The 21993-nt window shown below is 46.9% G+C and overlaps 1 long non-coding RNA gene across 2 annotated transcripts; it reads left to right on the top strand.

Moving 5' to 3' along the window:
• Positions 1-1094: 1094 nt before the first annotated feature.
• LOC125963007 (uncharacterized) lies at positions 1095-16822 on the top strand. Of its 2 annotated transcripts, none has more exons than XR_007474766.1 (3): positions 1095-1504; positions 2877-3064; positions 12000-16822. It is a non-coding gene; the product is annotated as an uncharacterized LOC125963007 (long non-coding RNA). The 2 variants fall into 2 exon arrangements; XR_007474765.1 differs by having other exon boundaries at positions 1097-1449.
• Positions 16823-21993: the final 5171 nt, after the last annotated feature.

Genomic DNA, 21993 nt, shown 5'->3' with positions numbered 1-21993 from the left:
CACAACCTTCTTTCCACAGACATCTCCATTGCTACCTCCCTTACCTCCTTCAAGTCTTTTCTGAAATTTCATCTTCTCAGCGAGGCTTTACTTAAAATGGCAAAGCCTTTGCCTCTCCCCTTTCCCATGTGTTTTTACCTCCACAGCATTCATCACCGTCTAATACACAATGTCATCTACGTATTTATTCTTTGTCTCCCACCACTAGACTACGAGCTCAAGGAGAGCAGGCATTTTTGTTTTGTTCACTGCTGTATTTCCAGTGCCTACACTGTGCCTGGTACAATACACCTTTGTTGAATGAATGAAGGAATGAGTGGACAGATGGATGGATGAATGAGTGAGTGAAAGAATGCTGTGAGCCAGGGCCAGCTCACTTGAACATTCTCTCTGCCCTGTAGCTTGTGCCAAGACAGGGCTCCAGCCAGCTCCCATCCACTTGCCTTTCTAAGGCTGACCACCAGGTGGCAGTTGGAGCCTGAACTCTGGCTTCATTTGCTTGCACGCGCGCGCACACACACACACACACACACACACACACACACACACACACACACACACACACACACACACACACACACACACACACACACACACACACACACCCGCCCCCGCCCCCCACCTCCAGCTTTCTTTCTGCCGCCTGTCAGTCTTGCCCAGGACTGTTTGACCTTCTCTGCCAAGGCTTGGCCAGGGGATTTTGTGTGAGCTGTTGAAGTAGGCAGTGTTAGTACCTGAAGCTTTGCATCTTTTTCTCCTTAGAAAGGTACTAGTTTCTTTCCTATCCCCCTCTGCTTTCTGTCTCAAATGGAAGAAACCATAGATAGCAGCCACTGGGCTGCTCCAAGGTCACTGTCTGCAGCCTCTAGGACATCAGGGAACATGGACCTAAAGAGATTTCATGTCCACTTCTGCCCAGCCCAGCAAGCCTCTCCCTTAAGGGGTGTTACTACACTCCTTAAAGGGGTAAAGGCTAGGTACTTTAGTGCCAGGGTTAAGCCTTTTGAGTCAGCCTGGGTTTCAATCTCTACTGTGCTGCTTATTAACCCTGTATCCTGGGTGATGTTGGGTAACTGACCCAGATTCTTCAAGCTTTAGTGTTTTCAGCTGCAAAATGAGGATAATAATGGTTCCAAACTCACTGGGTGATAGGAAGATTCAATGGAATAATGTATGTATACAACATTAGCAGAGTGCCTGGTATGGAAGACGGCTCAATTGAAGAAAAATCAGGGGCAGGGGTGGGGATAAATAAGACCTGACATGACAAGAACTGACTAGGGAGTATGAGGAGGGTGCCGCTTAGGTGACTAGAAGGCTGAAGCCAAGAAAAGGTGAGAGATCCAGGAAGTCTTTGCATAAGAGACCACGTTTCAGCTGTAGCTCATAGGTCAGGTCAAAATCTGCCAGACAGTCAAGCTGGAAGGAGAATCCCAGGAAGAAAGAATGGTATGTGCAAATAAAGAAAGGCGTGAAACAGTATGTGTATATCCCTGACTAACTTGTAAGTAGTTAATATGGCTGAAATGCATGTTTCCTGTGGGGAAGTGACAAGAAATAAAGACAGGGGCCAGATCACAAAGGGCCTCATGGAGAAGAAGATTGGGACCTGATCTGCATGCAGTGGGGAGCCATCAAAGAACTTAAAGCAAGGAAATGATGGTTACACTTGCTGGCCTGGAGAGTCAGCTGCCTTGAAGGAGGGCAGAGACTGGAGGCAGGTGAGAGATTAGCTGGGCTTAGATTGGAGAAGTAGTGGGGATAGAGAACAATGGATGAAGACCATGGAGTTTTTTCACAGGAAGAAATCAGCAACCAAGTTTTTCTAAAAGCTTGCCTGAAAAAGGAAGGAGTGCTAGGTCCAGAGAAGGAAATTATGATACAGTTGTTTTTTTTTTTAAATACAGGTGAGACTTGAGGCTCTTCTATTCCCTGTAGCACCTGGCACCAATTAATTGAATGACTGGAGGGAGGGGCACCTAGCCCAATACCCGCCAAGTGGTAGGGGCCTATCCCAGATTCAGCGTGGCCCCCATCCTCTGACTTCCCTCTCATCCCTAAGCCGGAGTCCCATGACACAACCGCTGAGAGGCTGGTGAATTTACTCAGAGCCTGGATTTCCCTTCCACTTCAGGGGTTTCCCTATAATGGTCCCCAAGGACTGAGGGAAACTTATAAGCCAGTCAGAGAAGGTATCCCAGTTTGTTCATTTCCTGGCACGCCAATACGGTAGGAAAGCCCAGCAATTCTCCTCTATTTCCTTTTCACTTTCGAAGACCTTCACCCCCTTCTCTGCATTATCTTTCCCCAGGGAGAATTGTTGGTTCTTGCTTCTCCCACCTTTTATCAGTACTTCCTACTCGGCATGGGACTATTTAAAACTACCCAAGGTCCAGCCCAGGCCCACAGTTTGGAAGAAAACTAAAGGAGTCCAACAGTAAGGGCCATTCAGAACTCAGCCTGCTTTTGGCCTTGCTGTCTGTGCACCTCATGGGCAGTGGTAGAAATTCTGCCCCTCTGCCCCAAGGCTGCTATCTTCTCCATGCTGGGGACTTTTGCCTTCCTGGCAAATCTGGGGTGAAAACATAGGAGTTTGTGGTGGGTAAGAAAGGGACAAATGAATACTTATATACGGGTACTTTGTGTTAAGTGCTTTGTAGATGTCATTGTATTGCATCTCCACAACAACCCAATGAGGGAGGTATTAGTGTCATCACTTTACGGATGAAACTGAGGCTAGGGAAATGGTAGAATTTGCCCAAGATTATTAGGTTAGTTAGTGGTAAGTCAGGAATTAGACCCATGTGTTTTTTTTTGTTTGTTTGTTTGTTTTGCGGTACGCGGGCTTCTCACTGCTGTGGCCTCTCCCGTTGCAGAGCACAGGCTCCGGACGCGCAGGCTCAGCGGCCATGGCTCAGGGGCCCAGTCGCTCCGCGGCATGTGGGATCTTCCCGGACCGGGGCACGAACCCGTGTCCCCTGCATCGGCAGGCGGACTCTCAACCACTGCGCCACCAGGGAAGCCCGACCCATGTGTTTTTAACCTCAAAATGCATTTGTACCCAGTAAGTTATTTTGGGGTGGGGAGTGGGGTGGGGTTGGGGGGTGGGAGGAGAACCCCCCTGGTTGACCTTTTTTCCAAGAGAAAAGGCTAGAAATAGGTTTCTCCTGTCCTGGGTGGATGCCCCATCTCCAAAAAAAAAAAAGAGTAACCAGGGGTAGGCGGTGTCTGCCTAAGGAATCTAAACACGGATTCATTGTTGCCTCTCCCTCCTTTCTTCACCCCCACTTGGTGAGCTCCTGGAAAACAGGGTGAGCGGGCAGACTCAGACTCAGGTTTGCTGTCCCCTTGGACAAGCCTCTTCCCCTCTCTGAGCCTTTTGTTGTTCCAGCTATAAAATGAGAGTATTGTCAGAGAGAAATGGTCTCTAAGGTCTCTTCCAGCTCTAACATTCAAGGATTGTATTGATTGTACTGTACTGTAGGATTGCCTGGTTCATTCATGTATAGAAACAAATTTCCTGTTGCCATAGAGAACAAGGGCTTTTTGAACTAGAAAAAGATTCGCTCAAGGAGGCAAGATAAATAGTGGAAAGGGCATAGGCTTTGAGTCAGCCAGACTTGGGTTAAAATCCTGTACACTGGGCAGGTCACTTTGCTTCTCTGCACTTCTTTCATCATCTATAAAGCAGAAAAACTACTCCTGTTTCTTGGAGTGAGGTAATGTATATGACAGTGCCAAGGGAGGTACTCAAGACCTTGTGTGTGTGTGTGTGTGTGTGTGTGTGTGTGTATGTGTGTGTATAAATGGGGTTTGGCTCTTCCTCCCCAACTCCACCCCACTCTGTCTAGCTCACAGGACATTCTTTTCTCTCCTCCACCCTGACAGCCAGGCTGAGTGTTTCCTGCCAGGGCCTTGGCTTCCAAACTTTTCTGGCAGGGTTATCAGTGAATGTGGAACAACTCGACCTCTCTCACAACCTTGTAAAAGCCCTAGAGGGGATGGTGCAACTGAGACCCGACCAAAGCCTGGACTTTAGGTGTAGCCAGCTGGAGGTTCTGGCCTCAGAGGCCCTCGACCAGCTTTGTTGGCTCAGCTCCCTCACCCTGGCATCCAGTCTCCTGGACCATAACTGCCTGGCTAACGACAGAGCACTCCAGTTCTTGTGTCACCCTCAGGTTCTGGACCTCTCAGCCAATTGCCTCATCAGTGACATGACTGCTTACCAGGTGACCAAACTCAGCTCACTGGAGAGCTTAAATCTCTCAGACAACCACATGACTCACCTGGCTTGGGGTGCCTTCTTGGATCCCCTTTTCTGTTGGGCATCAACCTGAGCAACAGCTACATTCTGGAAATTTGCTGGCTTGTCCGTGCTGTAGGAGCTCATCTCGGCCAGGAATTCTCTTCATTGCATCTCCACCTTCAGCCTCCCAACCTGTGGCAGCTCCACTTGAGCCCCAGTGGCCTGCAGTTATCCATACCTGAGGGCACACCAGTCTCAGGTATTAGACTCGAGTCATAACTGACTGAGTACCTTCCCACTTCTACCCACCCAATACCATCTCCTCTATTTTAACCTCCCTGACAACTCCCTGGCCTTCCTAGAATCAAATCCCCTATCCCCAGCTTTGGGGGTTGCAGTTGGTACCATGATATAACATCCAACCTGAACACATTATCTTGGCATATCCCACTTGACCTCAGTAGGCAGCATTCCCAGGAGACTTCCTTGGTAGGCTTCCTGCCCTTCCAGCACCTCATAATGGCCTGGAACTGTTTCCAGAATGTGATAACCCACTGCCCCATGGCATCACCAGTTCTGAGGCTGGTCCCTACTTTTCCAGTGTCCTTCTGCCCTTGACATCTCTGGATCTCTGGGGGAATATTATTTAGTCATTGCCCACCTGGTTCTTTGAGATTATGCCCAGGCTGGGAGCCATGGACTTGGGGAACAAGGGGTTGCACCTGTGTTGGAGGCATGGGGCCATGGGGGAAGAGCCCCTCAAAAGCCCCCCCCCGCCCAAAGTCTTTTCAGGGCAGTCTTCCTAGTGAAGCAGCTGGGCCTTTGTGGATGAAGCCCAGGGTCTTACATTCAGGAATCTGCCCCTGCCACCCTTTGATCCCTGGATCTCTCGGGTAATACGGGGCTGACTTTAACTGCAGGGACATTCCGAGGCCTGCACTTCTCTTCGTGGAAGCTCTCTCTGTACGACAATAGCATGAGGGACTCCCAGGCATAGCCTCCCTGCCTACAGGAGCTCAGTGCCTTGACTTCTCTGGCTACAAGCTGAGCAGCCTTCCCAACCAAGGGCCTTGGCTGCTATCCCTTGGCCAGTCTGGACCTTCATTACCAGAGCCTGCAAGCTGTGAAAGGGGTGACCCTGAGGGTTGTGCCTGACCACCTCACGAGCTTGACCACTTCTAGCAATCTTCTCCACTGCTGGATGCTCTGCTTAGGGCCAGACTTAGAGGAAGGCCATAGTATTTATCCTGGTAGCAGAACAGCTGCTGGGCTTGACTAATGGGTGACCATAGTTTACCGTGTATGAGGCATGGGAGCCTTTGGGCTATGTGGACCTGGCTGGTGGTGACTGGCCTGTTGGTCATCTGGTGTGGTCTGACCACCCTACTGAGAAAGAGTCATTGCTTGGCTCTTGGTCTGCAGTTCCACAGCAACAATATCAGCCCAAGGCCTGAGTAGGAAACTACGGGGAAAGACTGTGGGTGGGATTCTTTTGCAAGGCACGGCCCAAACCTCTTGGAGGGGGCTAAGAGAACTGAGAAACATGTGAAGGAAGATAACCATAAGCAGGCCACAGGGGGCTTCCTGTGTACAGAGGGAGACATGTTTCTCTCTAGCAGCTGAAGTGTGGATTCCCAGAGGACTTTAAAGGTATCACATTTGCGTCTTTTTTTTTTTTTTTTTTTTGGTCTGCATTGGGTCTTCATTGCGGTGCATGGGCTTCTCATTGCGGTGGCTTCTCTTGTTGCAGAGCACGGGCTCTAGGCACACAGGCTACAGTAGTTGTGGCGTGCAGGCTCAGTAGTTGTAGCTCATGGGCTCTAGAGCGCAGGCTCAGTAGTTGTGGTGCACGGGTTTAGCTGCTCTGCGGCATGTGGGATCTTCCCAGACCAGGGATCGAACTCGTGTCCCCTGCATTGGCAGGTGGATTCTTAACCACTGCACCACCATGGAAGTCCCCACATTTGTGCAGCCAGAAAATGGAGATGTGCCAGCCCACTGGCACTACAAGAGAACTTTAGACACATCCTCCCCTCCCCACTTCCTGAATGGCCATGCAGCCTCTGCTTAGACATCCCTCTCCCTCCCCAGGAAGCCTGTTCTAGCCACAGACCACTGTGATTCCTAAGACAGATTTTTTTTCCTTGTATTGAGTCCAAGTCTGCTTCTATTCCTGGGTTCCAGCTCTGCCCTTTGGGTCCACATCCAAATTCTCTTCGACTCTGACAGAAGTCTGAAGACAAGAGACCCATGAATCTTCTCTTCTCCAGGCTAGACAGCCCTAACTCTTTCAATAAATCTTCAGGTACTAAACTGTCACCACATGTAACTTCTCTGTGTCTCAGTTTCCTCACCTGTAAAATGGGGACTAAACCAGATAATACATGCAAAAATCTTATAACAGTGTCTGGCATATTGGAAGCAGTTGGTGAGTGTGGGCTATTATTATTAAACTCATATTGCTAGATTGGGTCACTCTGTGAAGTCAAAAGCCTGCGCCTTATTAATCTCTGTATGGCCAGTGCTTAGTCCAGTGTCTTGCACACAGTAGACACTTAATTCATGTCAGCTGTGAGATGGTGACATGGTCTCGAGTCCCTGTTCCAGTCTACTCACTCTCCTCTGGACATATTCTAGTTTGTTCCTCTTAATGTATGAAGCCCAGAACTGAACACTGTCGGATTATTTCAGGTTCAAGTAAGTTACAGGCATAAAATCCCAGAATCCCAGAATCTCACATCAGGGATGGACTTTAAAAGTCTGTTATCTACTCCATCGAGTCTACCTTCATCTCCCAACTCCTCCATCTGATTCTACCGGCCCCAGGAAGTTGTCATCCAATGCGTGAATACCCCAGTGAGCCAGGTTCTGGGAGGACAGCAGTTTCTGTGGGAGCTCAAGCCCTGTGATCTCAACACACACCAGAAGAAGAGTTGGGGACTTCCTTGGTGGCGCAGTGGTTAGGAATCCGCCTGCCAATGCAGGCGACACGGGTTTGAGCCCTGGTCCAGGAAGATACCACATGCCGCAGAGCGGCTGGGCCCGTGAGCCATGGCCGCTGAGCCTGCGCGTCCGGAGCCTGTGCTCCACAATGGGAGAGGCCACAACAGTGAGAGGCCCGCGTACTAGAAAAGGAAAAAAAAGAAAAAGAAGAGTTAAGGGGCTTGGTTTAGCATCCTGACTGAGGCAGCATCTGTGCTTTGGGCCAGATTCCTTTCCCTTCATTTCTAAGTGAAATTACCTTTTTAAATGTGTGGGTTTGTCAAAGGGAAAAAATAGGTGTTTCTGTATCTGGGCATGTGAAGTAAGCAGTGAACAAAGAGTGAGAGAGAGGAGAGAGAGACACACACTCAGACAGAGACAGAGAGAGAGACAGATGAAAAGAGACAGAGAAGAGACAGAGAGAGGAATGAGTGGTGGTGGAAGGGACAGGGGGAGAGAAGAGAGAGCGAGAGATAGTGATACAGAGAAACTAAAGAGACACATGTACACAAATAGAAATGAAGCAAGAGAGGAGAGACTGAGACACAGAGAAAGACAGAGAGAAAAGAGAGAGAAAGGAGAAGAAGACGGTATATAAGTATACACACACATACACACACACACACACACACATACAGTTGAAGGCAGAAACAGAGTGCAAGTGAGAGACAGAGACAGACAGACAGACACACACACACACACACGCACGCACACACACACACGAGCCAGTAAGAACAAGTGAGCATGAGATTCAAGCTGTCTGTGGAGCCTGGAGTCCTTTCCCACCTGAATGATTGTCCTGAAGCCTTTGGGGCAACCCAGCGATCAGCAACCTAGATTTTTCCACCTGGAAGAACTCCAAAGGTCAGTTGCAGACCCTGTAACTGGCCAATTTCTGGTCTCCCTACTATCAGCCACCCGCGCCCCCACCCCGCCCCGAGTGTGATTCCTTCAGGTCTTGGTCAGTGGGTTGGGAATCGTAGGGAGCACCCAGATGGTCCTTTCTCCAGCCACCCCATGGCAGAAAAATATATACAGGCATCTCTAGTGATGGTGGCCCACAAGGAATGTGCCAGTCTCCAAGACCAGAGTGATGCTAAGGTGCTTGGACCCAATGCCCAGACAGAAATCACCTATGCCTACATTCTGGGGAGCTTGGACTCACTGCCACGTATTGGCCCAGACACCACCTGGTCTGGTCTATGGCTCCTAGAGCTTTCATTCTCAAAGAACCCTTATTAAACACCTGGGCAGGGCTGGGGCTGGGGCAAGCCCTGCATGAAAGGAATCCACAGCCAGGCCTAGGCTCACAGAGGGGAACCACAAACAAACAGCCGAAAGGCTGCTCAGGCATAAAGGCATGTGATTAACCAAGCAAACAGGTAACCAGGGCAGAATGAATAATCGACAAACACATCTACATTATGTACAAGAATAAGGATAGATAAATGCATACCTGACAGCAGAGAGAGAACAAGAGAATAGGCAGGGCAGAGCCAGCAAATTGGCCACTCTTCTAACTAATCAGGAGAGGCTCTCTGGATAAGGTGGAATTTCAGATTTCTGAGCATGTCTGCCCTCTCTGTAATGTGATTAAAATTGGTTTAGAAATTTGTGCTATACTTCAAGTGAGTGCTGTGCTTAAAGTGTAATTGTGTTTGGCCACATATTTGACATTCTTGAAATTAGAGCAGCTTGCATGCAATAAGGAAATTTGTCTAGAATGGAATTTGATTTTTTAAGCCAACGCACAGAAGAGCAGTTGCAATCTGAGCCTCTGATGGATGGCTCCTTCAGGGCTGCCTCTCGGCTGGCTCTCTCTGTGCTGAACTTCCTGTTCATTCTGGAACTCTCCTCCAGCTCTCAGCGGGAGGGAAGCTTCTTGACCTCTGACTCCAGAAACCACATTTCTCCCGGCAGTCAGAGTCTGAGCTATCGTGACTCTCTGATCCAGGCCTCTCCTACACGTCTGCCAGCCTCAGACTGTATGCCAGGTTGGGCAATTAGGGACTTTATCTTTGTCACCCAGGACTTAGGACCTTGATCTGGGATCCGAAACACCCAGAGCTGGTGCTATGTGTATCCTGGCTTGCTCTCCTTTGTCAGAACTCAGAAGACCTGTTAGGATTGCTGGCTAATTCTGCGCCTCCACTGTGGCAGAGGCTGAATGGCTGCTCAAGATTCTGTCACCACCTCAATAGAGATGGTGATGAGAAAGGAGAGAAAAAGAGGGGAAAAAAAGGTCATATTTCAGGGTATCCCAAACCCTTCTCAGACTTGACTCTGGCTAGTTAGCCACGGGCTTGCCATTGCGGGTTGCAGAGGAACAGCCTACCTGTGTGACCCTAGAATCCTAAGACTGAGAGGGACTGCAGGCATCGTCTAATCAGTCAACAAATGTTTTGAGCACATACCATGATGCTGGGGTTATAGAGCTGAACAAAACAGGCCTTGTCCCTCCCTGAGGAGCTTCCAGTCTAGCGGGGAAAACAGTCTTTATACAGAAATGTGCAATTGTTTCATTACTTGTCGGTGTGCAAAGTTCTCAGGGAAAGTACAGCTACTCGGCCTAGTTTAGTAGTCTGGAAGGCTTCCCTGCAGAATTAATGTTTCAGGTCGAGGCCAGCAGGAGGAGGGGTTAGCTAGGAGAAGGGTGTGGGGTGGGGATTTGTGGGGGCTCAATGCAGGAGGGAGCAAAGTTCCAGCTACTTCATGGACTAGTTAACTTCACATAGAAAAGCCGCTCCTCAGGCCAGCTGTCTTGCAAATGACTGCTTTTGGTCACCAGAAGACCAGACTATGACAAGCCTGGCATAGAGGTATTACTCCCTCAAACATGCCCATGGATGGATCCAAGAGGATCAACTATGGATTTGATGGGCAGGACACTGTTATGCTGGCAGGCAGGCAGACAGCAGCTTTACTTAGCCTTCTTCTGGTCTTATCTTTGTTTATTGGGCATGGCATCTAGAGGCCTCCAGTTTGACAACAGTCCAAGGGATAGGGCTGGCCTCTGTGGATCTCACCTGTCCTCAGTAAACATATTCTGCCAAGCCAAGGAAAGGGAAGAAACACTTATTGAGCACATGCTCCGTGTCAGGTGCTTTTACAAATACCTCATTAAATCCTCACGGTACACTTAAGAGGTAGGTACCTCTTTGTTTTCGCAGATGGGGAAACTGAGGCACAGAGCAGTGAAGTAACTTGGTCAAGGTTGCAGAGCTAGAAAGTGGGGGGAGCTGAACTGCAACATAATGGGATTGATTCCCAAAGCAAGCTTTTCCCACAGTTCAACTCAGTCTCTCTGCAACAGCTGGACGTTCCTACCAAGCAACAGTCCACCTGGGAGTAGACCCAACTGGGTCCTTCTGGTTCTCCATCCTGGGGCCTACCTTCATGCCCAGCTGGGGCGGCCATCACTATTCTCATCACACCTGTGAAGGTCCAGCTGGCAGAGACCTCAGCTCCTCTAAGTTCTAATCAGCCTTGATCCAGCACAGAGGTGCAAGTTAAGGGGAAGGGTGTGGAGAGACAGGCTGGTAGAGGTCTCACTTGATGCCCCTGGGGGGATAGACTCCTCCTATGTGTCCAGAACAAAGCGTGAGAGGCATATGCCCTAGAGCCTTGGAAGCAGCCTTCCTTCTCCTCGGGGGAGGCAGCTAATTCTCCGAGTGTTTCTCCCTTCTTGCCATCCTCCATATTTCCCACTCTTGGCTCATTTGGCTTTGTGCCCAGTTCGTGTGCAATGATGGGATGCTCACTCTTGAAAGTCAGCACAATCCCTTTCGGGGAGGTATTGGTGCTTGCATCATGAAAGAGGGTTGGGGGCTGTGTGAGAAAATCAAGCACAACGTCCTGTCTCTTCTGTAGAATAAGCTGGGTTTTACTCTCCAGGGCCACTTCCCAAGGGTACCAAGGGGGTTGAGGTGGGGTTTCCTATCCCTGATTATACACCTGGGCTTAAGTCTTTTGCCCTACTGCCATTTTTCTTACTGGATGGGCCTCTTGTGGAAGAACAATACTTTCACTGAGAACTGTGACTTCTAGCACCTGACCCTGACAGAGACATTAGGCCCTGAAATCTTAAAGAGCTCACACTCCCTGAAGACTAACTTATACCCAAGAACTGAGCCCAAGAACAGTGTTTTCCTGGTAGATAAAATTCTGTTTGGGGAAGAAAGCTCACTCAGGAAAATAAAGGCCAACTCAAAAATATGCTTGGGGAATAGAGAAGACATTAAGGTGTTGCTGGGTGGGAGGTGGCAGTGGTGAGCTGGACTAAATGGCACTCTCTAAGATCTCCTCCATCTGGGAGATTCAGAGCAAAGGCAAATGTTCACAGGGATCCTTTGATCTGGCTTGAGTGACAGCTTGAGAAATCATCATGTCCCTTTCCAGAGGAGTTTCTCTCCCCAAACCTAGGGACAGAGTACTGGTCTGGGACTCTCCTGTGGCCCAGAGCCTGACTCTGGCCTTTGCCCAGTTCACCTCTTAGCCCTCTGACCTAGGCTCTATCCTGTAGTCTACTGGCTAAAAATGACTGCAGCAAACCTTCTGTTTAATGTACGTGTAGGAGGGGGAGGGCTTGAAATAGAGACACCCATTGCTCATTGTGTTGAATGAAGAAAAATGAGCCCTCTGTTTCAAAGGGAGGAATTTGAGCAAAGTACCAAGGACGCCTTCACTTGGGCAAAAAAGGGGGTGGTCTAGGCCCCAGGGAGTCCAGCGGCAGCTGAAGAGCAACTGATTTCACTTTTTGTTTCCCTCTCAGAACCCCTGGGACCTCTACCAAACTGACATCAAGACGAGAAGCTTCTCACAAAGAATTACACACACATGCAGAGTGGATGTAGACTCACAGAGCTCCTGGACTGGTGGCTTACCTCTGTATTTGGTCTCAATCCAAATACTTTAGAATTCATTGTCTTACACCTGTCTTCTCTCACCCATTTATATTAATGCTGATGGGCATTTGAGTTTGCAACTCTTATTATACCTCTGCCACAGAACAATGAACGATAATCACAATGATAACTATAACCACAGCAACGACCCTCCTATTTGTATAATGATTTAGATCCATGGACCGTCAGCATCAGCAGCACCTGGAAGCTTGTTAGAAATGCAGAATCTCAGGCTCCCTGAACCAGAATCTGCATTTTATTTATTTAATTTTGGCTGCGTTGGGTCTCTGTTGCTGCGTGCGGGCTTTCTCTAGTGGCGGCGAGCGGGGGCTACTCTTTGTTGCGGTGTGCAAGCTTCTCATTGCGATGGCTTCCCTTGTTGTGGAGCCTGGGCCCTAGATGCACAGGCTTCAGTAGTTGTGACATGCGGGCTCTAGAATGCAGGCTCAGTAGTTGTGACGCACAGGCTTAGTTGCTCCGCGGCATGTGGGATCTTCCTGGACCAGGGATTGAACCTGCGTCCCCTGCATTGGCAGGAGGATTCTTAACCACTGCGCCACCAGGGAAGTCCCAGAATCTACATTTTAACAAGATCCCAGGTGATTCGATGCACACTAAAGCTTGAGAAGCACTTGTTTAGTAGACCATTAACAACTGCCATGGGAACCTGGTCAAAGTTCTTGGGCCTCTGGATTACCTGCCATGTTTCCTGTTTTGTCACCTTCTATCATTGACTCTATACCCTATATCCTAAAGAGCCTATGAGTCTGTTTCAGGGACAGCAAAAAAGCTGGGAACTCGAGCAGCGTATCTGACTTTGTAGGCAGTCTGGGCGGGGAGAGGTGATGGTAGCTAGAAGGGAGAGACACGCATGGACCCACATGGGGCCTACGAGAAACTCAGAATGCTCCCCAATAACCATTCCCTAGTATATTTAGATATGACCTGGTTACCGGATACTAAAGCAAGGTTAAGAACACCAATGGTTATGGAATGAAATCAGGTTGTTGAACACAAGCACAGAGCAAGTGTTTTAGCTATAAAGATTAACCAGACATTTCAGTGTTCTCTGCTATCAAGTTGTCATCCAATCTCAGCTTGTACTCCAGTGACAGGGAGCTCATTACCTCATAAGGTATCTATTCTGATTCATGGGTGACCAGTTCTGTTAGAAAGTCAATTCCTTGTGTTGAGCTGAAATATGCTTTCCCACGGTTTCTATCCATTTATGGGTCCTGGCTCTGCCCCTTGGGGCCTGTACCCCATCTGCTCTTGCTGTCCTATAACAGCCCTTCAGAGGTATGGAAACCACACTGCCTTCGGTCTTCTCTTCTCCAAGCTAAACAGCTCCAGCTCCTTCAACTGCTCCTCATGGGACCTGGGTTCCAGTTCTCTCCCCAGCCGTCTGGGCTCCCCTTAACTGGAACCCTAGCAAGATTAAGTGCAAATGTGCAAAAAGAGAGATCAAGAGGCTAAGCATCAGCCTAAACCCATGGCTGAAGATAGGGATCCAAGTGCACGTCCAAGAGGCTCGGCTTAGAGTCTAACAGCAGGCCTTTAGTCAGTTGAATAATAAAGGACTTTTGTTCTTTTGAGAACATTTTTAGAGCCTGCTACTTCCCACCAGAGGCAAAACAAGGCAGGTTTTAAGTAGTTAGTCCTTGATGCAGTACTGGTTCCTATCCACCTGGAGAGGGTATACCAGCACTTTTATCTCTCTGCCACTCCCACTATCCCCACTGCGCCTTCCTTCACTACCTCTGTAGGATGTAGCTCCAGTACACCTGGTCAGTGACTGTCTTTGCCAGCCAGGAACCCTAGTAAGACCAGCCAGGAGAGGGTACAGGCCTCATTTTGCCACCGTTCTCCTGTCTCCTCGTGAGCTCTTCTCTGGTCACAAGACTGTCTTTTCTACTCTCTGGGTGATTTTCATGAATCTGCTTGAACATCCCATTGCCTAAGCTACTTTTCATAGATCATACTTTCAGTGGCCTTGGGCCCCCCCAACTACGGTGAATAATAAAAATAGCAACATTAATAGCTAATATTTATTGAGCATTAAGTGTTTATTATGTTTCAAGCATTTTACATACATTAACTTATTTAATCCTCACAACAACCCTACGAAGTGGGTACTATCTATTATTAGCCCCATTTTCCAGATGAGTAAATTGAGGCATGGAAAGGTTAACTAACTTGCCAAAGGTGGCATGGGAGATATATAGTAGTATGTAGAATCTAGCTCCAAAGCCCACATGCTTAGTCACTGTCACTATAGAGGCAAAATTTCCCCAGTGTATCCACAGACCACCTATATCAGAATCACTTGGAGAGCCTATTAAAAAGTTCCAATCCCAGGGAAAACTATGCCTTCATGCTGTCTCACAGGGTGGATGGACGCATCTTTCCTTCATCTTCTGAGGCCTGTGGATCTCATAAGCCAGTATGTCTCAAACTCAGGGGTTATCAGAAACCCCTTCAGAGCTTGTTAAAAACACAGGCACTGGGGCTCCACCTCCAGAGAGTCTGATTCAGCAGGCCTGAGGTGGGATCCAGAAATGAGCAATTGCCATCATTTTAACTGTCATAAACACTGAGTAATCCTCACTGCAGGTTTTCTCCAGCTTTCTTTACCCACTCTGGGCCTCCTTCTGGCTCAGCAAAGGCTCTCACCATCTCCTGATGTGAGGCTCTCTCGGCTCTCCACTGCACAGACCTCTCCTTTCTTCAGATCTTAGAAGGTGTCTTTCCCTGGGCAAAACTGTACAAGTATGGGTTCTTGATCCATCCCCTTCTGGCCTCCAGGGGAGGATCGAGCACTTTTGCTCTCTTTCCCCTACTCTCTCTGGCTTCTCTCCTCGAACAATAAATGCACTCAACCCTGCCTAGAACAACAGAAAAAAAAAAACCTTTCTGCTTTCTACATGAATTACTGTTCTCTCTTCTCATTCACTATACACTTTTAGAAAGAGTACTTTATAACCTCCTTGGACAAGTTACTTAACCACTCTTTACATTAGTTTTCTCATCTGTAAAATGAGGATGATAGTACATACCTCATAGGATAAGGAAGGATTAAATTTATGAATATATGCAAAGTGCTTTGAGTAATTCCTGGCACGTGGTAAGTGTTCAATATAATAATTATCAGCCATGTACATGCTAGCTATTATGATTATTCAGAATAGTGAACAATCTAGTCTCAGTCCTCATCCTGAAATTCTGTGACCTTCAATTTTGATTGACTTCCCTCTTTTTGTTTTTAATATTATTTACTGAAGAATAACACACATACAGAAAAGTGCCCATTTCATAAGGGCACAACTCCATGAGTTTTTTCAAGTGAATATACCTGTATTACTAGTGCTCAGATTAAGAAATACAGTAGTAGTATCATTACCCTCAGAAGCCTCCCCCCACTCTCTTAGACACTTCTCCCATTGTAAAAATTTATTTTTAACATTTTTTGTTTTTATATGACACCTAAAATTTTAGAAGGACAATTAATTTTCTTGTAAATTACCTATTTACTTGTATGGTCTCATTTTACAAATTACTTTGCAGCTTCATTTTTCTAATGAGTACTTAAAATATGAAGCTACTTTTAGGAAGACAATGAATTAAAAAATTTTTAATTTGAATTATTCATTATAATGATTTTCTGTGTTTCAAGAAAGATTTTAACTCTTAATCATGTGTATGGAGGTGGCACTACAATACTGAAATTTTTAAAATTTAACATTTAGAGCAAGCCTGTTAGGGAAATTTATATTCACTGGAAAAAAATCATGGCTAATTGTTTTTTCATTAAAAAAAGAAAAGCATTTGCAATTTTTTGTTTGTTTGTTTTTTGCGGTACGCGGGCCTCTCACCGCTGTGGCCTCTCCCGTCGCGGAGCACAGGCTCCGGACGCGCAGGCCCAGCGGCCACGGCTCACGGGCCCAGCCGCTCCGCGGCATGTGGGATCCTCCCGGACCGGAGCACGAACCCGCATCCCCTGCATCGGCAGGCGGACCCCCAAGCACTGCGCCACCAGGGAAGCCCCATTTGCAATTTTAAATGATTTTTTTCTTAATTGAAAAAACGTCTTTTGTTTGCAGAAAAAAATACTACAAAATGATTTTAATGAGTCTCACAGTATCTAGGAATCTTTACACTGATTTGTTTTTATTGAAATACAATATAAAATAAAACTGTAATATATGCTCACTGTCAATAATCTGGAGAAATTAAATTCCATAATTCCACTGGGAGAAAACCTCTGTTAGCATTTTGTGTTTATTCTTGCCATGCCTATTCTACTCAAATAGAACTGTTAAACAAAGAAACAACAGGCCCAAAATGAAGTCACTTGTGCTATGCCCCACATCAGTAAACCAAGACTTAATACGTAACCAAATTGCAGTTTTAACCCATCCCATGAAAGTGACTTTAACCAGTCAGTCTGGAATTTCCTGGCCAGCACTAGTGAGGTAGTCTGCCACATAGACCCCTGCCTTCCCCAAAAGGAAGGTGACCTTTGTCACCTGAAATAACCCTTTATTTTGTTTATGACTTCTTTGTCCCACCCCTTCTCTGCCTTTCAAAACCTTCCATTTTGTACAATTCCTTGGAGCTCCTCTCTACTTGCTAGATGGGATGCTGCCCGATTTATGAATTGCTGAATAAAGCCAATTGATCTTCAAATTTACTCAGGTGAATTTTGTTTTTTAACAGAACTCTAAGCCGTGCTCCCCGCCATCCTGTCTGCCTATCACCCTCCCCACCTTGGCCTCTGGGAACTTCCCTTCTATCTTCAAAGATCAGTGAGGGAAATACATCAAGGCTAAAAATTTGACCTGGCTCAAAGTAAAAAATCAAAAAAACAAACAACAAAGCAAAACAGAAAGTTCTTAAATTTCCAAGTTTCTGTGGCAATTTCTTTGTTTCACCAAGGTTTAGTGGTTCTGCGTTTACACAAGGCATTGTAGTGGGCCTCAGGTCTCTGCATCAGTAGAAGCAGAAGAAAGAAACAGAAACTGCTTTGCAAATGATGCAAAACTCAAAATCCACTGTGGGTCCGATTTCAGAAAAAATTATACTGCTTTTAAAATGTGGAATTAATGATCCCCTCATCTTATTAATGAAGGAAGGAAGGGCCAGAGAGGGGGAGTGTTGGGCTGATGGTCACCCTGCAGAATTCCACGGCTGACTCGTCTGTGTCACTTTTCCCACTGCCCTGTGCTGCTGCCACACGCAGCCTTGACATGTTGGCTGTAAGTCAGGTAGAACAGTCCCAACATAGCTTCTGGGGCCATCGGGAGGAATCCCTCGTGAAACGGCCGTAAATTCATCTATGAGATTCAAAGAGACCTTGGACATGCCCTCCGACAATGCCCATGTGTGAGCGAGAGACTCTTTATGAGCTCTGCAAGCCTGAAATCACCTTGTAAAGGTGGAGGGCAGGCCTGGAGAGGAGAAATTCCTGGTGTGGAACACACGTGCATCTGCCCCTAGGGCCTGCCTCCTCCTTGGCCAAAGCAAAGAGCCTGTTCAAGCAAACTCAAGTGGATTTAAAGAAACACACTTATTTTTCCCTGAAAAAGTAGTGTGTTTGGGCTTCCCTGGTGGTGCAGTGGTTAAGAATCCACCTACCAATGCAGTGGACACAGGTTCAAGCCCTGGTCCAGGAAGATCTCACATGCCACGGAGCAACTAAGCCCGTATGTCACAAGTACTGAAGCTCGCGCGCCTAGAGCCCGTGCTCCACAACAAAAGAAGGCACCGCAATGAGAAGCCTGCACACTGCAATGCAACAAAGAGTAGCCCCCGCTCAGGGCAATTAGAGAAAGCCGTGTGCAGCAACAAAGACCCAACGCAGCCAAAAAAAAAAAAAAAAAAAGTAATGTGCTCATGATAGAAAAATTTTAAAATGCAGAAAAATGCAAAGAAAGTAAAAATCTCATAATCTCACAATTCAGACTTCACAATTCACTGCTGACATTTGGCTTGTAGCTTTTTAGTGTTTCATTTATATATGCATGTATCTGTATGTATATATACTGTATACATGTATATGTATACATATGTATATATAATATGATTTTTATTACAGTAAAATAAATACAATTTACCATTTTAACCAAAAGATGTGAAATTTAGACTTTACTGTCTCTGAGGATTATTTGCTTTCCTTGAAAGCAGTGAGATGTGTGTATGACAAAGAGAGAGGCTGTGAACTGTGGTCAAATAGTTACCTACTAGAGAACTACAGGAGGAAGGATGTAGAGCCCTCCCTGCCTTGTCTGCTGAAGCTCCTATCTTATTATTATCAACTGAAAAATTCTGAGCTTGGTGACAGTACTGATGGGTGATACACGCTTGTCTTGCTACTGCTTTTATTTATTTATTTATTTGGCTGTGCCATGCGGCTTGTGGAATCTTAGCTCCCTGACCAGGGATTGAACTCGGGCCCTTGGCAGTGAAAGCGTGGAGTCTTAACCACTGGACCACCCGGGAAATCCCGTACTGCTTTTATTCTTAAAATTTGATTATATAGTTAAAATTTTAAACTATATTTATATTTTGAATAATCAGTGCATTCACACCCTATTCTCAGCTGCTGAGTTTGTCTCCTTGGAGTTTCTTGTGTATCCTTGCTAAGGTAGTCTGTGCTCACTCACATGCTCCTTTCAGTTTGGCTCAGAGGTACAAAAAGCTTTAGTGTACAAAGGCTGTATACGTGAAACTGAGGACGCTCTACTTGACTGGTAATTGAAGGGATTTTTAAGGGCCTATCTCAGTGGACCATTTCCTGAGTTACTCCAGCCAGAAACCAGGGAATCACCTCTGATCCTGTCTTTGTCTTTACCCTCCACATAAAACAAATGTTAATTCTACTCCCAGTGTCCATCACTTTGGTCCCCTGTTCTCTCCCTGCTGCCACAGCCCCAGGCCAGGTCAGCGTTGTCTGTCATGGATTAAAAGACAGCCTCTCAAATCATCTTCTTGCCTCCAATCTCTCTCCTTGCAATCCATTCTTTCCCCTAAGATTCCTTATCTCTAAAGCATAGCTCTGATGTCTCATTCCTTCTGAAAAACAAACTTTTAATGGATTCTACTGCCTCTAGGCTAACATTCTAACTCCTCAGTACAGAAGATTTTTTCCACAAAGGATGGAGCAAGTGGCAGAAACATTCTCTCTTCTCGGGTGTGGCTGGTCACTGAATCTGGGCCCTACGGGAAGGCAGCTCATGATCAGAAACTCATTGACCGGGATCAGAAACCGGTTACTCCCAGGACCCCTCAGTGATGCTTGCATTCCTGGGAATGGACAAACACTAATTCACATCAGACTGCCACAGGCCCCCGAGTTCTCACTTACTTCTTAGAGAGCCCACTCCCCAGGGGCTAGACTACCCCGAGTAGCCCGTTCTTGGTTTCAAGGTAGCTGAGAAACCCAGATAAAGCGGCTTCGTGGACATGGGAAAACACTGTTGCCGCTACCCATTTCCTTCCTCTTTTGTTTCAAACAAAATTCTGACGTGATTTTCCAAGAACTCTGAACTCACCTCCAATTCCAGGAAGGCCTTATTAGCCTCTTTCTAGGAGGTGATTCAATTTGGTGATGAGCCTTGGTGGCTTCACCTCGGCCACCCTGGTCACTGCAGTCCCTCCCCCGCCAGCTCCCACAGACGCAAGATGGCAGGGGCTCCGGATTTTGTTTCTCACAGGTTCAAAGGAGCAACAAAGCGCGTGTGCTCATGGGCTTCACTCTGATTGGGCAGGCCCAAGCCATAGATTCACCTTGAGCCAATCACTGTAGCCTGGAAGAATCGGTGCTTTGATTGGCAGACCTGAAAGGGGAGGGTCCTGGAGGTGAACCGCTGTCACCCCAAGAGGGTGACAGGGGTTCGCACCCCCAGAAAGGAGATTGGAGGCTTTTGTGGTAATGGAGGGAAACAGACGCTGGAGATGCGAACAACCCTTCTTTACTCGTGTCTCGCCCACTGCCACCTCTGGTGTTTGCCTACTGGGGTCCTCACAGCCTGGGACGCTCTTCCCTTTAGGGCTTCCCCCCTAAATCTGAGATGAACTTTCCAAGCTTCCCTTTCCCTCTTCCTCCCTACTCCAAGCTGGCCCAGAGCATTCCTACTTCATTTCCTCATCTTCTTACTGGACCACAGCACTTAAGGGTGGGCCTTGGGTTGGCAGTCACTTGGATTTGTGTGGTTCTCATCTCCCAGGCTGTGAGGCTGCCATGGAAAGCACAAACTCAGTCTTAATTATTTTGGGGCCCCTACCCTGGCCTTCCTGGGCCCCCACCCAGCCAGCAGTGCCTGCTATTAGAGATACTCAGTATATTTGGTTGAACTGATTAGGATCAGTTAAACTGTTTTAAAACTTAAACTGTTTTCAAGCCCCCTCAAATATGTCAGAAGCACTGTTTACACACTTGAGAATGTATTCCAGTGTTTCTAGACTATTCATTAGAACAGGTCCCTTGGGCAACTCTCCAAGCCCGCTGAACCAGTAGTTTTGCACTTAGGAACAAGGGCTGGAGTCAACATTGCAGCTGTGGTGTCTCCACCTTAGGCTATTCCTGCAGCTCCACAATACTGTTGTGTTTCCAAACTCAAGACTGATCAGGGCCTGGGGGAGGGATGAACATTTCTGTGGTTCTAGAAAGAGGACTCAACTGAGTAAAAGAGGCCTAGCAAATCTCCTTTACTGCTCCCCCAGCTCCCAGCCCAGGCTTCCCCATGCCCTGGGGCTTCTGTGGTTCTCTTCTGGCTCACTCCCCACCTCTAAGTAAAAGAAACCTCTTTTGTTTTCAGATTTCTTCTAAATCCCCATTAGGTGCTTGAATGGCCTGAAAACCTCTGAGGTGGTGGTTATCCAGCCTGGGCTTACACATCTCCAATAACAGAGAACTCAACACCTTGTGAGATGGTTTTCCATATCTTTGAATAGCTCTGATTATCAAAACATTCTTTCTTACGCCAAACCAAGACTGCTTCCCTATTGTTTCTGCCATGTAGTGTTGTGGGGTCATACACAATGTTCAGAGACAGGTCCTAGATTTGTGTGTGTGTGTGTGTGCGCGCGTGTGTGTGCGTGTGTGTGTGTGTGTGTGTGTGTGTGTGTGTGTGAAGGAGACAGAGACAGAGGCAGAGAGATAGACAGAGAAACCAAAACAGACACAGAGGGAGCTGGAAGGGCCTACAGAGATCATCTCGGTCAGTGGTTAACAAAGTGTTTTGGCAAGATTAATTCAGGAGCAGTAAACATATTTAGGGGGCACATTTTTCCGATTCAAAGTCAAGTGATGGTTGAGTAAATGAGCATATGCCTAATCCCCCTAGGAGATACCCACCGAAATAAAAAAGAATCAAAATGAGATAAGAAGATGTCTTCTTTTTCAAACTAGGAACAGACCACAGATGCAGAGCACAACCTTGGTATCTCCATATGCAAAATAATTTAAACCAAAGTAAAAATGAAGACACCAGGAAAAAAAGGCACAAGCTACCTGGCTCCTCCCACGCCCTCCCCGACCCCATGACAAAAGGCCAGTTCACTATTTCTCTTTCCTTTGTTTTCTATCTGTTGTTCCAAGGGCTAGGTTTTCTCTTTCCTTTATTCTTTTTTTTTTTAATCTTCTAAATGGGAGCATAGGCAATTCGCTTTTAGTTCTACTGGTGGTTATTTTTATGATGGTAAGCACCATGCTTAAGCCTATAATTCTTAGTTTTTCAACTTCAAAACTGAAATGGTATCTTTGATTCACCCTCTGAGAGATAAGAAAAATTTCACATTTACTCTTTACCTCCTGATTTTTTTGTCTAATTTTTGTCCCTATCTATTTTAGATAAATTATGG

The sequence above is a fragment of the Orcinus orca genome, chromosome X, assembly GCF_937001465.1.
Source record: "Orcinus orca chromosome X, mOrcOrc1.1, whole genome shotgun sequence".
Taxonomy (NCBI): domain Eukaryota; kingdom Metazoa; phylum Chordata; class Mammalia; order Artiodactyla; family Delphinidae; genus Orcinus; species Orcinus orca.
The sequence above is the reverse complement of the archived record's forward strand: the minus strand, read 5'-3'. Positions and strand labels throughout refer to the sequence as shown.